The 15,245-nt window shown below is 39.8% G+C and overlaps 1 long non-coding RNA gene and 1 other non-coding gene across 2 annotated transcripts; both read left to right on the top strand.

Moving 5' to 3' along the window:
- The first annotated feature begins 366 nt into the window (after window positions 1–366).
- On the top strand, window positions 367–7,400 carry LOC135445281 (uncharacterized). The gene is made up of 6 exons (XR_010439508.1): window positions 367–441; window positions 2,495–2,544; window positions 3,022–3,088; window positions 3,646–3,725; window positions 4,998–5,051; window positions 5,678–7,400. It is a non-coding gene; the product is annotated as an uncharacterized LOC135445281 (long non-coding RNA).
- On the top strand, window positions 5,418–5,489 carry LOC135446392 (small nucleolar RNA SNORD50). The gene has a single exon (XR_010439788.1). It is a non-coding gene; the product is annotated as a small nucleolar RNA SNORD50 (small nucleolar RNA).
- Window positions 7,401–15,245: the final 7,845 nt, after the last annotated feature.

The following is a 15,245-nucleotide window of genomic DNA, read 5'->3' as shown; positions in this document are numbered from 1 at the left end:
ATGATCTCAGGTATTTTCCAACCTTAATGACGCTGTGATTCCTCGGGAAACACGTTCTTTAAGTTCAGGAGGTGGAGCTGCAGCAGTTCGGTTCCTGCCCTCCCTTTAGAAACTCGCATAAAGCCGCTCAGCGTTTTACACATGAAACCCGTAAGGCAAACCGAGCGAACAGCACCGTGCTCGGCGGTCGGGCCCGCTCGGCCCCGCCCATGGCGGCGGGAGCGAGCGCCGGCCCCTCAGCGTGCGGCCCGCGCGGACACCACGTCAGTGCCCGCCCCTCCGCGCGCTCCCGCGCCAGCTCCGCGCGCCGTCTCCGCCCCTCGCCCCGTGCGGCAGGAGGCGTGGCCAGCCTCGTTCCCACCCCGCAGCGTACATATAAAGGTGGCGAGCGCGCATAACGCCCCCTCTTTCCCCACGGAGCGCCTGCTATGGCGGCACACGGTAAGGCGACGCGGGATGCGGCGTCTGCCGCTGCCCCGGCCGGGGGATAGTAATGATTTCTTCCTTTTGCTTGGACGTTCGGGAGGGTCGCCCGCAGTGCTGGTCGCGTAGTGCTTGAGGCTGGAGCCGGCAGGTGAAGCTCTTACCCTTGGATGCGCGAATAGAGCCAGGGGAAAGGCGACCATAATCCAGCTATGGGGCCGCAGCCGCCCGTGCACGGTGCCCTGCTGAGAGCCGCGGAGGTGCGAGGGGACTTAGGACTACATATCTCAGCATGCCCCGCGGGAGGCTCACTGCCGGAAGCCGCGTCCGAGGCGCGGGGCAGGCTGGGAGCGGTAGGCGGCGGTGACCCGGGTGGCGCCGCCTGGCCCGCGCCATTTTGATCCCCACCCATGGCGACAGGGGCCGTGCGGCGGTGCCGCGCTGCCGTGCCCTCAGCCGCGGCTGCTGCAGCCTTCAGGCCTCAGGGTTCGTGCGTAAAATGCAGGATAAGGCAGAACCACCTTGTTCGTGTGGCAGAGAGTCGGTGCACATGCTTGTGTTGCCCGTACTTACTTTTGGAGGGCTCAGCCACTGGCATCATGGCATTGCTCCACAGCAGACTTACAAAAGTACTGTGAAATCCACACAGCGTCCCAAGGAAAAAAGACTTGTGGTGGTGTTAGCAGGGGTCCCAGGACGAGGGAAGAGATGAGAATCTTGACTCCATGTTTCAGACAGCTGATTTATAATTTATATTATATTAAAAGAAAATTATATACTAAAACTATACTGGAAGAATAGAAGAAAGGATTTCGTCAGAAGACTGACAGAGAAAGGAAAAGAATGATAATAAAATCCTGTGACTGACCAGAGAGTCCAAGACAACTAGACTGTAATTGACCATTAATTAAGAACAACTACATAAAACCAATCGGAAATACACCTGTTGCATTCCACAGCAGGAGATAATTATTTGGGTTTTTTTTCTTCTGTGGCTTCTCAGGGGAAAAATCTTACAAGAGTATTTTTCAGAAAATATGTCCATGACAAAAGACCCACAACATTTAAGTGATAGCTGATGTTAATCATTAGATTGTGTTCTAACTAATTATATTTTCTTTATATTTTTAAGACAATTACATTGCATAATAAAGAGATTTGTTACTAAAGTAATCCACTACCACCCCGAAGTGCTGACAGAAGCCTACTGTGTGCTTAAGATGCCTTTTTGTCCCCTCTCTGAAATGCTGATGTCATTGAACCCATAGTACTTCAAAACGAACGGGAAATACCACTAAATATATCTGCAATTCCAGGCTCTTACCTGCAAGCAGAGATTGGGATGTGGGTGGATTTACATAGGAAGTTGTCAGGTGCATTCATTGTGTCTTTAATTAGCTTGTCTGACAGTCTGAGTCACACCTTAGATTACTGAACAGTAAATTTTTGGAACTTAAACCATTAGTAACCCTTGATTATTGAGTTTATTACACTCAGTAAGCATAAAGTTTATGGCATGCAAGAACTGGAAGCTTAACTTAGGGCTTTCTGTAGCTTTAATTGTTCAGTGATAGGGAACAAAATGTGTGATAGGTTATCTTTCATGGCACGATGCATTTACTCTGTAGTAGAGAGCGAGTTATTTTTAATAAGCACGTTCAGGTGATAGTGTATTGTCACAAATTTCTTAAGCTGCTTGAATTGGTGGATTTTGATAATTGCTGCATGGTTTAAGTAGTTCTCTAAACCAACTTAAATCAGTTCTTCAAAGTGATTCAAACCTTTCCTTGAAAGGTCTTTGGACCAAGGTTTAATAGTGGTATGTGCAGTTATTTCTACAATGCTTTTCATATATGATTTCACATGGGTGTAACTTGAAACTCCCTTGTTGCTTGAAACTGCATTTCAAGCAGTCGAGAAAAGCTTGCTGCCTTTCTCCTGCAAGCTTGTGATTTAGTACTTATCATGCTGCTTCTAGAGATGGTGTTGATGATTATTGCCTCATAATGTGTGGCCTGGTAATATTACTCTGCTGATCTCAAGTTGTAAGGCTGTCCATGTTTGTTTTTAGGTGTGATGGAGAGGAGATTTTCATTGGTGCCAAGTACATTGTACATTAAGGTAACAGCTGTGCAATTTTTAACGTTGCTATAAAAATGCATTTTTGTTTTAGACCAAGTCAATAAATACTTGTGTTTCATAAGTTGGTTTCTGTATTTTATGTCTGTCAAGGTATGGAAAGTGCCAGAGAGTTGACAGTTTTGTATGGCTACTGAGCAGGGCAGAAAGAAAAAAACTACATTGCATTTTTATAACTGCTGTCAAAGTAATAAGTAATTGATAATTTTTGGGTGTGGTGCTCTTTGAGTTAAAGTCAGTGTGTAGGTCAGTTCTTAGTTGGACTTCTTTTGCTTGCAGGTTTTTACCTTGACAGGTATTTCACCTGTTTCAAAAGAGTATTAAATTTTTTTATGAAACTGCCAATTTTTAGTGCTTGGTAGTTAATGTTTCTGACATAATAACATGGGAGATGATACTAGACCACAGCAAGAGATGTTATTTACTTTAAAATATAATGTTACTTATTTTTAATTTTAGCACCTCATGGAAGGACCATCCCAAGTAGAATACTGGGTACACACAAGTGGATTTTCCTGAAAGCTGTGTATGTTCTAAATTATCTCTGGGGATAAGTTATCAACAAAGGGATTAGAAAAATATGCATAGGATTCAGTTAGTATGTCATTAGCTTTAAAATTGAGGTATCAGTAATTTTGGGCATCTTTGACATGGTCTAGAACTGCATGGGCTGGGGGTTTGGGAATAGATATTTATGTTGGAGGAGCTCATAAATGCTTGTCCTGAAGTGTTCATACTAAATTTAAAGTTTACTTCAGTGTATGTTTTAATTGTGAATTTGAACTTTATTGGGAAATAAGTATGAAATAGTGTTTAGTCAAAGGAAGCAGGACATCTAGATGCTTATTAATATAAATAAGTGAATGCTCCCGTATTTTAATAAAAATGTATTCAGTTTTTAAATGTATAGTTGTTATTCTCACTACTTTGAAAGAAAGAAAAAAAAAATTCCAGGATCTGTATTCATTTAAATTTTACTTATATGCTTTTAACCATTTGTTACAAAAGTAGAAATTGGTTGTTCTTACCGGCTTATATTATACATGAACTTGTTGTAATTTGTCATTTTACTCAAATTTCTAGAGTGGCATGAACAGTTTCTAGTATTGACAATGTGACGTGGCCTGAAGAAAGATTTCCTCGCAACAGGAAATAAAACAGAGGTAATATTTATTGATTAAACACCAGACATTTTTTGTTTATGATAGTTTATTCCCTTTTCAGTATGGTGCTAGTGAAAGAGGTGAAGGTTGTCTTGTGGAATGTATGAGTGGTGTTACAGTTCCTGTCACTGATACTTGTGGATAATGGTGAATCATGCTGAAACTGCCAAACCTGGTACATTGATCAGTAACTTCATAAGTACTGAGATCAAACCAAACTTAAGATTTTTCAGTCATAAATCATCCAAGTTGGTGCTGGTTTAATGCTGTTGCTGTGTACAAGTGAGGTGCCAGCATGCACCAGGCTGTGAAGAAGAATGTTGGTGCAGTATTTAAACCCATCTCAGGTCTGTGTTAACACAAATAAGTATTCTGTTGCAGAAGCTTGTGTCTTCAAAGAGCAGAGAGGAGGAAGTGTTAGACTTCAAATATTCTGCCTTATAATGGGTAAATAACAAGCACTAGACAGGTGTGGTCAGGAAGTGTTGGTGGTGGTTGAAAGCTAGTGGTGATTTTGCACTTCAGTCCTCTTGGGACTGTTAATTTAGGTCTCACTCAGATTGTGAGCATTTAGGAGAAGTCACGTTAATGACAAAGGTGGAATTTGATGGTAAATTGTAGTGAATTCTAAATTAAACTGTCTCAGTTCCAGAGATAAATTACTTCTAGGGCTGCAATAATATACTTGAAGGAGGCAAAAAGAATGCTCACAAGTGCTTACTGTGCTTTAAGAATGATAGCAGTGGTTTCTCCAAGAACTTCATTCCCTCCTAAGTATCTGAACTTAACATTTTTCAGTGAAACTCACTTTCCTGCACTGGTGTTTGGGTCCACAGGCTGGTTTTAGTTAAAAAGTTAGAATGTAGGGAGGGAGAACATCTCATTTTCCTGTGTTGCTACACATCTATAACTTCATTCTACTCCTTATTTAAGAAAGGTACCTTTAAATACTTAGCTAACAGTACTTTGTTTTGAACAACCGTTTTGTTCTATATGTGAAGTTCAAAGAGTGAAACTTCTTGTGCATCAGTAATTCCCCCTTCCTATCATAGTTCATAACCCGCTTGAGCAATAGCTGGGCAAAAGAAGCAAAACAAATCTTACTGTGACACGACTACACTTCTGATTGAAGGTTCCCAGAACTTGCTGGGTGCTGATACTAATGCAGAACATGTTGAATAATGCAGTTTGGTCTGAGGCTAAATAGATGGCAAGTTGTATTTTGAGTAATGAAGGAAAACGTCTCTGAACTATTAAATGTCTTTTTTACAGGAAAACCCTGTTTTATACAAAACAAGTAGGAACAAGTGCTTTTGGCTTACTCAGGTATGTAACTGAAAATCTTCTAAAAAGAGAATCTTTCTGGTTCTAAGTCTAAAGTAACTGTTTACAGTTGGGATCTTTTTGCATTGTGATAGTTACAGACGTAATTGATCAATTGATACGGTAAGTCATAGCTGGCATTTACAAAACACTTGTTCCCCAAGCACAGTGTGGGCTGATAGCTGTGCTTAACCTTAGCTAACCTAACCTTAGCTTTCAGAGCTATGTGAAAAGTTTTAAATAAACGTTTACCGAACATTATTACTGAAATATAACAAAATGCTAGAGATTGTAATACAAAAACTAAGCAATCAGAAACGTTATGGAGTATTTCCTATTAAATTTTTTGTTCATTTACTGATTTTGTCTCATCTGTGATGATTCTATCCCGAACCTGAATTCCTGTTGAAAAACTTTATATACGGATCCGGAATCTGAGACGAGACCAAAATACTTTGTTTAAACTTTCTGGGAAGTATTAGTCTTTGTGAGTTTAGGTTTTTTGTTGGTTTCGTTTTGTTTCTTCAGAATTGGCAACATGTTAATACAAACTGTTGTGTGCTTACTTGCAAATTGAAATTTCTACCTTGGATGAACCATTTTACTTAGATCTTGTTCTCCTTTTTCAGTGATGAATCGGAGCACTTTGTCACAACTGCCTGACAAATGCGGATGATGTAACCAGAAGGAAGTGTAACGCCTGAAGAGATACTGTGACTTGGAGTGGGATGCCATGCTTTTAAAAGCCTGCTAAAACAGCTTTCATTTTTTTAAGTATATACTGTCTCTGCATATTTAAAACACCATCTTTCCAAAATACTAGGCTGTCTTCTGTAGGAAGTGTAGCAGTAATATTAGGGATGGAGTACATGGAAAACCCCTTGGATTTTTTTACCCTTTTAAAATACCATGGGTACACAGTCTTGCAGATACTAGAGATCTGTGATAACTCATGACTGGAGCTCACAAGCACGCCCTGTAAAGACAAAAGAAAAAGACAATGTCTACACCTGCATCACTGTATCTAGCGAGGGAGTGAGGAGTTGGGGTTTTATGAACTGCCCTTTCAGCAGGAGAAAACTAGGATCACAACAGTGGAAGTGCCTTTTGAGGAATGCACTGGCAACAGTACTGCTTGCTCTCTGGGGGAAAGAAGTTGGTAGTGGGAAAAGAGTTACATTGGAGCTTGATCTTTTGTCTTGGTTTGAAAAGACAGGTGTCTGCTAAGGAAGGCAGGAGCCTCCCTTGAAATCAAAGTAAAGGGGCATTCAGGCAAACATAGAGGAGTAGGAATAACAGTTCTTTACTAGGAAAAATGAAAGTAAAAATAACAATGCAGTAATACAGACCAACACTGACAGAGAATACAGCCTGACAACCCTGTTGGTCAGGGTGTTGGTAGCAGTCGGATGAAATGGTGACTGCAGTGCTGGAGTGACGTGTCATTCTGTTGAAGCAGTGATCCTGTAGAAGGCTGTAGTTTTCCTCTGAAGGTCCAGTGGTGGTGTAGATGGGCATGGTCTTCCTCTGGGAATCCAGTAGGAGAAGGCTGACTGTGGTATTCCAAATCTCATTATATCCAGGTAGGAATGCTTGGCTCCTCCCTCTGGGTGGAGCATCTCACAATTGGATCAGTCATGGAATGAGACCCAAAGGCCCATTAACAGAACATGTCTTCCTGGAGGGAGGATTGTGGAAGAGATAAAGAAAACTGCCCAATTAACAGAATGATAAATGCCCCATCTCTAACAGATGGCAAATAGAATACACACCCTCAGCTACATCTTCCAACCTAAGTTGGCTTTTGACAGTCACTTAAAAAGAGCTGGTGCTGTAATGACAGCTGTATTCAGCAAGCTGTCCCTTTCACAGGTATGAAGGATCATAATTTGGATCATGAAAAGGATCACAAGTAAACTTAAAGGCAATTGATAATGTACATTAGGTAAAGTTGGCCTTAAAGTATCACTTTGAAGCCTTATTGTCAGGAATTCTTTATAACAGCAGAAAAACTACAATAGCATAATTAAAAATAAAGTGTCCAGCATGCTACTGAAGTGGATGCTGAGGATCTGACTGAACTCCAGGAGTGCTCAGTGAACTCACTGAGCTCCAATGGTTTGCTTATTAAGCACTGCCAGCTACTTTGGCTAAAGGCTGCTCCTTTTGAGCATGGAATGGTAAATCAGACTATTGAATATCAAGATCTGCAGAAATAAACTGGAAAACAGCTTTCTCTTCATTGCTTTCAATAATACTTGTTTCTGTTAACATGTTTCTGAGGGTGGTGTGGTTTTTCATGTGCTGTGCTTTGTACATGCTTTTTGAATAAAGATGAGGATGTTAAAGTCACAGCTGTTGCATGTCAGATGTGGATCAAACCACAGTGTTCCTTGACTGCTTGTACTTCTCAAGAGCTATGGAGGTAGTGTGGCCTTGTGCTGACTGGTGCAGCATGTACTGGGCACACAGAGCTTCATGTTGTGCTTGAGTGACTCCAGGACAGAAACTACCGACTGCATACTCAAGAAGTCAGAAGGTGAGTGTCAGTCTTCTGCCCGCTGCAGATCTTTAAAAGGTGGGTGCTGTTAACAGCATCTAGTAGAGCTGCTTGACTGGTAAGTCTAGAAGTTGTGAGTCCTAGCTATGTATCTTCTGGATGTTAAGATGTTAAAGAGCAGAGAGATAGTTGATTAAGTAGCAATATTTGGTAAGTACTTTGTTGGGTATTCAAAGGCATATATAACTTTGTTACAGGATCAGTAGAGTGGCACATGGCTTTGAAAATAAAGGTACCTTTATCCTTCAGCTGATGTTAATACAGAATGCTAACCTTTGAAGAGAATGCTATATGTATGTGCAGTAAACTTGGTGAAAGTGAGTTTATCTTGTGATGTTGGGGATGAAATAGAAGACTAAAGGTTCAGGGTTGTGGGTGGCACTTCAGGTACCCAAAGTATTTCATGACAGTCTTGCTCTATGTTCTAAATCATTTGTTAGGGATGGTCTGGGAGGTAGGATTGGCAGCAATAAAGAGTGCCAGGAAATAGTTACTGCATATCAGTGTGGTGGAGGTGTGTCAGAATGTTAAATCGTGAAAAAGATTAGGCTCTCAGCACATAAAAGAAGGTAGATGTGGCCAATGGTAAAGTATATTCAATATTGAGTTGTAGAACTTTCTCAAGGAACGATCCAGTGCTTCAGAGCTATGGAAAATTGGTAGCCAGTTAAAAAATGTGTTAGTAGTATAGGGCATCAAGTGTTTACAGAAGTGAATTACTGTTTTAACCATGACATGTTGCAGAGGATTTGGTTTATAACACTAGTGAAAATTATGTAGGAAGATCATTTTTATAATCAATTTTAAGATTGAAAAGATGGCTTTTTTTGCCTTGTGGGAAGGGGTTAATATGCTTTCAAACCAGTTGTGTTTTTCTGGTACCATTTCTGGAGTGGTGTTTAATATAAGTGAGATAAGGAGGTGTAGTGTTTGAGAGTTACTGTGTGACGTGTTTGGAACATGTGGCATGGGATTTCTCTGCAAAAGCATTTAATGAAACTTCAGGTTTACAAAACAGATTGTTACATTCAAAGCTTTTAAGATTGTGCAGAAAACAGCATGAAAGCATTTTGCTGCTTTTGTGCATTAGTCCAGTGAAGTCTTGCACTATCATTAGTGGAGAGCTAGAAGTGTCACATGGCTGTTAGGCTGTGGTCCAAGTAATTGGTGGTTAAACAAACTGTTCTGGAATGTTCCATTTATCAGTCTTAGTAACTGGGCAAAACCAGCAGAGACTTAGTAATTAAATGAATGTTGAGGTTACAAGCAAGAGAAGTACCTTGCAACCACATGGCAAATTCGAGAGTAGCTGCACAAATGCTTTGCTATGTTTGAAGTAACAAGGTCGTTATTAAGGTTGGAGGTTTTGTCTTGCTGAAGAACTTGTCTTACTGGTGAAGGCTGTGATCTATAATCAAGAGTTGCAAGTGAGTGAAACTAAGCTAGCAGTGGTTATCTTGCCACAGCACCCACACTGCTATGTGACTGCCATTGCTGATGTGATACCTGCTTGAAGTATCAGATCCCAGTGAACAGGAATTTCAGAATAAGCTGTGCTGTCTGGCTGCCATCCTGCAGAAGAGTGTGACCGTGGTTGCAGCTGTATAGTGTGCTGGTGTTGGGGTTCCTACCATCTTTCCTGCAGGAAAGCTCTTAACTATAAATTTGCCATATGAAGTTTGGGGTATGTGTTCTGCCATAAAAATTAAAAACCAGAAATTAGTTGATAGAGAAAAGCATTCCATAGGACATTCAAACATGGACACAGCGGAATCCGCAAGTGTTTGACTTTGCCCAAAGAGAAAGGTATTCTTTATACTGAAGAGTGTTTAGTCCTAACTGGTAGCTCTTCTTCACACTCCCTCCCTTTGTCCCAGAGGACAATCTTTGAGCTATCATCTGGAGTATGAATGAATTTAACAGAAAAATAGTAATTTCAGAGGAGTGGAGTACACATGGAGGCTTTATATGCATGTCTGATGATGTGCATTCTTTATTTTTGGTGTTACACATGGTTTTACAAGTATTTTTGCTTGTCTGCCCTTGTATTTCCCTCAGAGGATATAAACTGGAAAAGTACAATTAGAATGATGAATTCTACTTCCTCTCAAACATCATGTGGCTTTTTAGTTGATAGTCCAGTTGAGCTATCAGGGCTATGAAGACAGTACTTCTCTGCCATTGTTTCAAACTTCCTGCAGGCTCCGGAGGACAAAGTGGTGTTTGATGCTCAGAAGAATGACTGTATTGAGTGGGACAAAGTCTGCCTCGTTCAGTATTCTGTCTGCCGATGATCACTATAAGGAACAGGAGAAGTATACAGAGCCTTTCCAGCAGTTTTCTTGGGAATTTTCTGAGGTTTTCATTTGTATTTGAATACTACTTTGCAATTATGACCTATCTCCATTTAAAAATATTTGAAACATGAATGATATATGGGCTCTAAAATCGATGAAGTAGTATGTTAATAAGTGTAGGGAGGGTAGGATTGGGAGGGGCTGAAGTAAAAGCTTTTTTTCCCCCCTCTTTCTGAAGCTGATGTCACTTTCAATTCTCATGTTACTGAAAACAGTAAGTGAAGTTCATTGAGGGCCCCTGTACTAGGACAGCCTTGCTGTTTAATTGAGCTGTGTTGGGTGGGAAAACATGAAGCACTTAGTGTGCTCTTACCCTTGAGCACAGCCTTCAGGCTTCTCACCAGCCCAATAAACACTATCTTTTGCCCTGAAACTGGAATTCTCCCTAACTGAAGGAGCACTCTCCCAGCATCAATGGTACTAGTTTTATTGTGGCAGGTGAAGAATGATTAATATCTGCCCCAAAATGAAGTTCAGTCTTTTTTGTGGAAGAAAGAGATGAATGGACTGTAATAAAACAAATGCTTGGCCCTTTGAAATTGGTAAGTTGATTGGAAAGTAAAGGTATTTTTAAATAGTCTTAAGATCACTGAAGAAGAATATACAGCTATTGCTATATCTGGGTTTCATCTCACCTTGACAAAATAGGAAATAATTTGCTCTAGGCTTACCTTGGTTTCTTTCAGAGGGAGGACTATTGCAGATACTAGGGTCCTGTGAAAAGCGTTTGAGACTTAAACTCTTGTGTGTGTCTCAAGGTTTAAGCCCAGCCAGTAACTAAGTACCACATCCTACCTGCCCTCATAGGATGGAGAGAAGAATATGAGGAAAGGTAAAAGCAATAGGTTGAAATGAGAACAGAATTGAAATTAAACGTGATAATTGTACCATGAAGGAAGACAACAAAGGGAAAGCCCAAGATAAGCTAGTGATGGTATACAATACAATTTGTGATCACCTGCTAACATACCCAGCCTGGGTGATGGATCCGTGCCTCCTGGCCAGCTTCCCCCAGTTTATGTACTGGGCATGAAATGCTAGTATAAAATATCCTCTTGGCCAGTTTAGGCCAGCTGTCCTAGCCTTGCTCCCTCCTGGAGCTTCTTGAGCCCCTCCTGACTTGCAGAGACTTCTGGTTGTTGCGAAGTGGTGCTACCCCAACATCCAACCGTTATCAACTCTGTTCTCATACTGAATCCAAACCATGGCTCTAAGAAGAACCAGCTACTATGAAGAAAGCTAACTAACCCAGCTGAAACCTTGATGGTGTGTTAGCTCTGTCTAGTAGTTAGGTCATTTTCTGCAGCAAAAAGTACAGGTTAAACTGCTGTCTTTTGTTTCATGCACTCCACCAGAAAAGTACAATATTGAAACATGGTGAGGGGCAATTCTTAATGTCGTTTTGGCTTCATAACTAAAACAGTTCAGGGTATGATTATTCATTCCCCACAGTATATTAGAATAAGCATTTTCTGAAAGTAGTTGGACTATGTGGTTTCTGATCCTGATAATTTGATTAAACTGCCTATTTGCTACTGCAAATAGAAAGAGAAGTTTGGTTTGTGGGAATTAGTGCTCCTTTCCCTCTTCTTGTTTCACAGATTATAAACCACACAATATAAAAAATTTAACAGCAGGAACAGGAGTTACCTCTAAAACATCTTGAAATAGCAATTTATAATAGATACTATTTAAGTGCTGAGTGCTTCCTCAAAAACCTGCATGGCAGGGAATAATGTCTAGGCTTTTGAAAATATTTCTGAAGTAGTACTCTTACACTTGTCTGAACTGGCTTCTCTTCATTTACATGTACTTCAACTTAATTTCTGTTGCTAGTGAGAAGTTGTTCAGTATAGTTTCTGCTAATGTGACATACAGGATGTAAGGCTGCTGGAAGCCTTTTTCCATGTAAAAATATCTTAATATGGTGATCCTCTGGCAGGGGTTGGCTGCAAGATGTTTTGCCATGGTTTTAAATGCTATGAGAAGTTGTCTGGAAATTCTATAATACTTTCTCCTGAGAGTATTACATACTTTCTAGTTTTATAATTGAAAAAGTAACACTGAACAACTGTAGCAACTGCTTGTATATTTTCTATAAAAGTGCAGTCCCTTTATGAGCCATGGTGGATATAGGAAAATCTAAAGCTTTTACAAATATTTTTTATTTTACAAATATGAAAAAATATGATTTGCTAGGAGCTGCAGATCTGAAGAGACCTATGATGTAAGGACCATTGACTTGCTGATGGCTATTGCCTGACAGCGCTAACTTTTAAGGGAAAAATAGCCACTCAGCTTTGGTTTTTGGTTGAAGAAACTTGACAGTGACCAGGGTGGTTCACTATATTGAAACTCTCTCACCTACCTGTAAGAGAAGAGGAGGAATTCTGTTATTCTCAGTAGTGCTCCTGGAGGTGCTGTCTCTTGGTTTTATTAGCTGTTTATTCCTAAGGGCTACTTGGAGTTCTCTAGTTGTGATTTTTTTCACTGAGGCGAGACTAGGGAATCCTGAAGTATTGTTGACTATTAACTAGTAAAATACATTTAAAATTACAAAAGAAGTATGCATATTTAGTCTTTCCAAAAGTTACATCTTTTATAGAAAGCCTGAACTTCTAGAGATAATCTGCTCTATCTCCCACCATAAAATTTCTTACTCTGGGCCAAAGTTGGGACCTGGGTGTCCAAAACTTTTCTATTGCACTCAGTTTTGTCCCAGTCTCTTAAAGATACTATTCCTCCTTTTCTATACTAGTCCTGTATTGGTTTCCTTTTAACAGTTATGTATTAAACATTAAAAACCACAAAATTCCGTAAGACTACTACATAAGCGTTCAGTATTAATCCCAGAAGGGATGAAAGAATATATGAAACTTCTGTGAAGGGAAAAAAAGAAATATCTCTGGGACTTGAGGATATAGTAATGAAATTGAAATATGTGATTAGTTTTAAAAACAAGACCAGCTCCTGTAGTTGATGTGATTTGACAGCTGGGATTTGCTCTTCAGAAATCAGAGACAGAGCCTGCAGATATGTCACTTATGAGGCAAATTGCAGATCTATCAGCAAGGACAGCTAGCAGGACTTCACGTTGTTTCAGATATGGAAGGGAAATACTTTCGCTACTTCTGTGTTCATACAGAGCTTTCTGCTGGAAAGCTTCAGGCTATAAAGTAGGTGTTAGGAAAAAAGAGTGGAAGGTGATAAAATAAAAACCTTTCCCTACTCACAATTAATGTAATAGGGCTAAAACTCAACTGTATTTTGTATAATATTCTCCAAAAAGCCATAACCATTTTTCAGAAATATCTCAATTCTGCAGAAATAGGCTTGGTTGAACTCACTCTTCTGTCCTTGACTATTTTGAAGTTTGCCTGGGAAACAGGCACCTCGAATTCATTAAAAAGGCAGAAATTAACGTCTGTGAAGATGACAGCCTTTTCTATAGCAGCAGCAAAAAGGACTATCAGCAGAATTGGCATCTGGCCCTGGAAGCAAAACATTCTGAGCTTCTGCTCAAGCTTCCAAAAGAAGCATGATAATGAGGTTTTAAAAAATTCCTGGGCTGTCTTGATTTCATATACAGGCTAATCCTACTGCTCAACTTTGGTGATTAAGATAAATAATATAGAAAATACTGTCTTGGGCCAAGCAACGGTAAGTTATGAAGTATTTATTTTCTGTGGTTCACTGAGATAGTGTTCCCTTTTGCTGGGATTTAACCTTAACATGAATGTAGTCATTGTTGGGGTGCACAGACTCACTGCTTGCTGAAACATCTGACTGGCAGCTGGGATGTCAGAGGCTCAGAGGGAAAGCTGATGTGTCACCAGCACTACTATCAGCCTTATGGTGGAAGAGACCATTTGTGCCACCTTGACTGAGCTACAGAAAGCAGGTGAACTTCTAAGCTCGGAATGTCTCACGTTTGGGGTTTGTTGGGTTGTTTTTTGTTTTGGTGTAGATTGGGGGATTTTGTGCATAGCTTACATAAGTTTCTACTTTAATAGCCTTCCCTTCTTAATTCTGGTTCTAATTTTTTCCATTGTTCACTGAGACTGGAGCAGTTTGAAATATTTTCAGATTTAAAAAAAAATTGTTCTGCACTTTCCTCACGGCCTCTTTTGGCTGCAGCAGGTCTGTATCAATACTGTTGATCTGAAATTTGTTAATAGTTTTCATGCATCAAGTTTACTAACCAGGACTGGTCTTTTAATAGATTTTTAAAGGGATAAAAGTTGGCACTAAATTACAAACCTCTGCCTTTTAGTGTACACAAGATCATCTCTTGGGTAAGAAATATTGTATAATGTTTCTTATGAGACATATAAGATGTGGATGTAGCAGTAAAATCTACAAATGCCTGACCTGGAAGGGTATGAAAGAATTTTGAAATTTCTGCAGTTAACTGTCATCAGTGATTTTAACTGTTTTTTATGGACATGCTCCCTCAGCTATTTCTATTGATTCTGCTGTAACTAAGAATTGATGTATTGGCAGTAAAAATGCATATTCTTACCACAGTTGCATTGTCTCCTCTTGCTGCTCAGTATGTGCCTCCAAACACTGCTCTCCATTTGTACACAACTCCAGTTGGAAAATACAAGAGCTATTAGAAGTATTTTGGTTAATTTAAATGTGGTGTCAATAAACAAGTTCACAGATTTATTAGCCAGATATTTATTCAGTCATAAACTGTTTTTTTTTAATTGACCCTAATACATTTAAATTTCCAAAATGAAACTTCCCTGTAAATGTTCTTACTTACTGGTATTTTAAGATCTGAACTTTAAAAAAGAAAAAAACAACCTTTTATGTTTTTTACAGGATCCAAACTAACTGCAAATTTTTTAAAAAGCAGATTAAAAGCATAATATTCTTTATCTGTCCTCTGCAGATTGCAGAATAGCAATTTATTTTTTCTAGTTACAGGTGCTGTGAAAAATTAAAACTTTGCTTCTGTAAAGATCTAAACCTGTGCTTCTGGCAGCACAATACAGCTGCATTAGTTGTACCAGGTTTGAGCACAGGTTTTGTTGCCTGCACTGCCCTGTGCAAAACTGTGAAGAGATTCCTGGTTAAGGCTGCACAAGCTGGAAAGGGAAAAGTTATACACATGTGCTGAAGCTCTACTTTAGGTTAAGATCTAATTCTAGTATCACTCAAGGCCCATGAGGAAGTAGAGAGTAGATCTTCCAAAAGAAGATTACTGAAAAGCAGCAAGCACAGTCTGGAGTACTGATAGAGTCAGAGTTCTGCATCACTGTGCTCTGGTCT

The sequence above is a fragment of the Zonotrichia leucophrys genome, chromosome 3 (genome assembly GCF_028769735.1).
Source record: "Zonotrichia leucophrys gambelii isolate GWCS_2022_RI chromosome 3, RI_Zleu_2.0, whole genome shotgun sequence".
NCBI lineage: Eukaryota > Metazoa > Chordata > Aves > Passeriformes > Passerellidae > Zonotrichia > Zonotrichia leucophrys.
The sequence above is the reverse complement of the archived record's forward strand: the minus strand, read 5'-3'. Positions and strand labels throughout refer to the sequence as shown.